Here is a 4,300-nt window from a genome sequence, read left to right as displayed (position 1 = left end):
TGCACTCTGCAGCAGTGACACATCATCAAGCTCGTATGCCAGTTTCTTTAGCGTAAAGCTGGCTCCTGCTATTGTAGTAATCCAGAAGAAATCCCTCTTCAGTTTCAGGGCAGGACCTCATTTTTGGTTTTTACCTGCCGGTGCCAGTGCAAAAGTGGGCAATTTTGGACACATTTAAATTTACTTCATCTGCTCTGCCTTTCCCTATCCCTCACATCATTGTATATATGTCACCGGGGATGTTAAGATTACAATAACGATTTAACATTTTTCCGTGGTATTATAATGCCCACTGCCTAGTGCCCACTGCACACACTTTGCCTTCTGCCAGGCAAACAGTGAGTGTCATCCTGTCTGCTCTGTCTGCACTATTTCTCTATCACAGACAGGCTTCACAATACAGCCTGTTATGCTGCACTTTCTGGCCTGCCTTCACTGCTCGCTTATGCCCAGTACTACCTAGCTCCCACTGCCCACACTGTGCCCACTGGCAGTCATACAGATAATAAATAACTAATCTGAAGTGTAGCTAAGGCTTCAATCACGAAAAAGGATAAACAGAACAGCAAGCGAAGCAACACAAATCTACAATGATGCAGAGATATTGTGATGCCATGCTGCCTCCATGGTTTGTTTTCCTGTCTTGTGTTAATGGTCTGCCACAGCAAAAATCCTTACCAAGAACTCGGAGAGAGCTCAGTGCTATGCTTTCACACAGACAATGTCTAGAGAAACAATGCAGAGCAAGGCTGTGACATGCTCATTCTTTGAGCTCAGCATCACTGTAACCCGCTCTGCGGCATTATAGGAGACTAGGAAAATGCTCCGCTGCGATACATCATAACTCTCATTGCTTGACGGAATGCCAATCCGTCCCTTCTCTGTAGCCTGCCCGCTCCACAGTGTATGAACCTTTCTCCATACATTTGCAACTGTTGCTATGCCTATGATTTCCATGGGTTTTTTGACTATAATTGCTTATAGAAATCATTCTGTTTGACAGAAATGAAACAAGTAGGATTCCTTTAGTTCACGGGTCCCCTTCAGCACATTTTGGACCCTAAGAGTTTAGAGTCAAAGTTTAAAGCTTTTAAAAAAGCTCTAAAAGCATGGCTTTTCAGACAGGCTTATATTGACTATCTTGAAAAAAAGGACTCATTGGTTTAAAGAAACATTATTTTTATCTTTGTTTTATGTTCTTTTATTAATAATTGATTAACAATTTTATTTTTTATCATATTTTACTGTACCTTTTAGATATTTCAGTTTGATTTTATGATTTTGTAACATGTAAACCGTTGTGATGTATATTATGAACGATGGTATACAAGAATTTTTAATAAATAAAATAAATAAATAAAAAAGAAACAAGTTGGCTCCACTGATTTCATTTTTATATTTTGTTTTCAATGAATGCACTTCTCTAGCTGAGATGCTTGTTCAATTAGTCCTCCTTTAGACGGGCATCAAGGGTTCGACGGTTGCTCACAAATTAAAAGAAGAGGTCCGTTGGCTCCATAGTGTAGTGGGTATCATATCTGCTTAACACGCAGAAAAGCCTGGGTTCAATCCCCAGTGGAGCCTTTTTTATCTTGCTGCAGAGACAGGCATGAGTCTGAGTGCAAGGATTACTTAGATACCGAAAAAGCAAGTTGAAGACCAATGGGTTCCATATATGTGCAGTGGAAACCCCACCTGTCAGGTTTTCAGGATACCCACAATCAATATGCGTGGGATAGATTTACAGGCCCTTCCTTCTATGCTTGCTACTTGATCTCATGCAAATTCATAGCAGATATCGTCTTCCCCAGAAGAAGTGTGGGGATGGTTACTGGAGACGAAATAAGGAAGCTTTAGGTAAACTCCTAAGCCAACATCTTGTGTGGTAAAAAGAATTCAGCAGTGACTCTAGTAAAACACATTTTTCATGGTAGATGGGATGGCTCTTGGAAGATCTATTTTTTGCCAAGAGTAAAAAATGTTAGAATGTGAATGGTGGCTGAGGCGATTATCCCATGAATTATTCAAACAGTATTCTAAAATAACTGGATAGGTGTTTGAAAGTGTAATATGGAAGAGATCAGTCACGGGAATGGTTCCATGGTGTAGAGGTTATCACATCTGTTTCACTTGGGTTCAAGTCCCAATGGAGCCCTTTTATGTTTCTAGCAGTGGATGAGCATTTTATAGATGTTCAACCATCAGCTGTATTGGTGTCAGTAAGTGCTTGCATTGTTATGGGACCTTGTTAGGAACAGCTTGGGAGCAATCCTACAAAGATCTTGCAAGCACAGCTATCCAGGAGGGTTGAGTGCAATAGAAGATAGTGACGATAACTGTCTTGCACTAGTCCTGTTGTCCCTGAGGTGATCATCCCCTGTGATGGACTGCAACAGTATATCCTTGGCAGTATGGACTGGAATGACAGGGCAAAATGAATGCAAAAGTTGGTCATTTCCTTGCAGTTACTCTCTGAGAGAAAATTAGCATTTGTAGAAAGACCTCAGGTGCTAGTGGAGGATCCTCAAAACATCTTGCTTCACTTTTATCCTTGTAGTTCTATTTTCAAGCCCTCATTCTCTACTAGCTGCAGGGGCTGGCTATCAAGGGCATTTATTTCAGAACTGCCCCTTTTTCTAACTTTGACTGCTGCTTCTCTCCTGTCCTGGGGCATTGCTATTGAAACCTGTTCTATTTCTTCCATCGTAGCTTTTCACTTCTCATGTTTGGCAGGGGGCTGCTTGCCTCTTACCTGATTGATGGAAGGGGTTGAGGGCATGGGATGAGATTGGGAAACACTTTTCCTCTTTTCTGCCACTTCCAAACTCCCCAGATGCTAGTCCTAAGGGGTGCTGCTTCTGTGGCTTATAAAGCATGCCAGTGTTAGTTAAATGCCCCGTTTGTTTGCCAGGACCTGTGTCTTTTCCATGTGTTGCATTTTGCAAAGCGTGGGCCTTCCCTTATTTATTTATTTATTTATTTATTTATTTATTTATTAATTATTTAAATTTTATTGGCAACTGGAACAATAACATAGACATAGTCGCTTCAAATACAGAGCACTTAAACGTACAATAAAGCTTTTACAACCAATGTCTTGCCATTCTTTTTCTTTTTTCCCCCCCCACCCCCTCCCCCCCTATGTCATTCTCCCTGGTTGCTACGTGCGCCAATTATGGGAGTTTTGGGATTGGCTGCCTCCATCTCGTCCTGTGGGAGCCCCGCAATGTCACCATATCCTTATAAGCGAGCCGCTCCGGACCTCCTAACCCATGGGAACTTTCACTTCCCCTGTACTCTCCGTCGTCTCAGAGCGCATTATACCAATGTAAAAAGGGCTCCCAAATTAAGACATGCTTTGCCACTGCATCCTGTTGTGTGGCCCTTAGGTATAGCCACGAGTGCATAAGCCATAGCCGCTGTATAACTGACTCCGCCGCCGGCGGCCTGTCCTGCTTCCAATGGGCCGCCAGTTCCTGACGCGCCGCGCTTAGCACGTGGTGCACCAACTGTCTCACCCTCCTCGGCCACGCCTCTGGAAAGTCGGACAGCAAGAAGAGTGCCGGTTCAGAGGACACCGGGATATGTAGCATCTGTGTTAGCGCCTGCCGTATCCATTGCCAAAACGATGTTATATTGGTGCATCCCCACCAAATATGTAAGTATGTCCCCTTTTGCGTACAGTTCCTCCAGCACTTTTCAGCTTGTGCCGGGTAGATTTTGTGCAACTTGGCCGGCGTCAGGTACCACCTCACCAATACTTTGTAGTTAGTCTCCATGATGTTGGCCGAGATAGTCCCTCGTGATGCTTGCAGAAAGCAAGTATTCCAGTGCGACTCCGTCCAATTTAAATTTAAGTCCTTTTCCCAGGCCTGCTGAAAACGATGACGGGTCAGGACTTGTTCAGATAACCAAACGTAGATATTTGAAATGGTTCCCTTTAATTCTTCCATTGTACTGCACAAGCTTTCAAACGCCGAGCATTGCCTGCTGACATTCACTCTGATATAAGGGTCCTGAAGACAATGTCGTATCTGGAGGTAGCGATAATACTCCCATCTGGGGAGGTCGTGTTTACATTGTAAATCCTCAAAGGAGTTTATGCGAGAGTCCTGAAACAATTGTCCATACCGCAAAATCCCCCACTTACTCCATCTATCCAGACCAACCCCCCCTTCAAATACCCCACATCGTTGCTGATACAGCCCAATAGGTAATAGTGGAGTCACCACCTCCCTTCCCGTCAGCCTCCCCCGGCATTGACTCCAAATTTTTAACGTTGCCTGCGTAAAGGGATTTT

The 4,300-nt window shown here is 43.6% G+C and overlaps 1 non-coding gene across 1 annotated transcript; it reads left to right on the top strand.

Annotated features, from left to right (window-relative positions):
• Positions 1-1,511: 1,511 nt before the first annotated feature.
• TRNAV-AAC lies at positions 1,512-1,584 on the top strand. The gene has a single exon. It is a non-coding gene; the product is annotated as a tRNA-Val (tRNA).
• Positions 1,585-4,300: the final 2,716 nt, after the last annotated feature.

The sequence above is a fragment of the Rhinatrema bivittatum genome, chromosome 2 (assembly GCF_901001135.1).
Source record: "Rhinatrema bivittatum chromosome 2, aRhiBiv1.1, whole genome shotgun sequence".
NCBI lineage: Eukaryota > Metazoa > Chordata > Amphibia > Gymnophiona > Rhinatrematidae > Rhinatrema > Rhinatrema bivittatum.
Note: the sequence above shows the minus strand (reverse complement) of the source record. Positions and strands in the feature narration are given on the sequence as shown.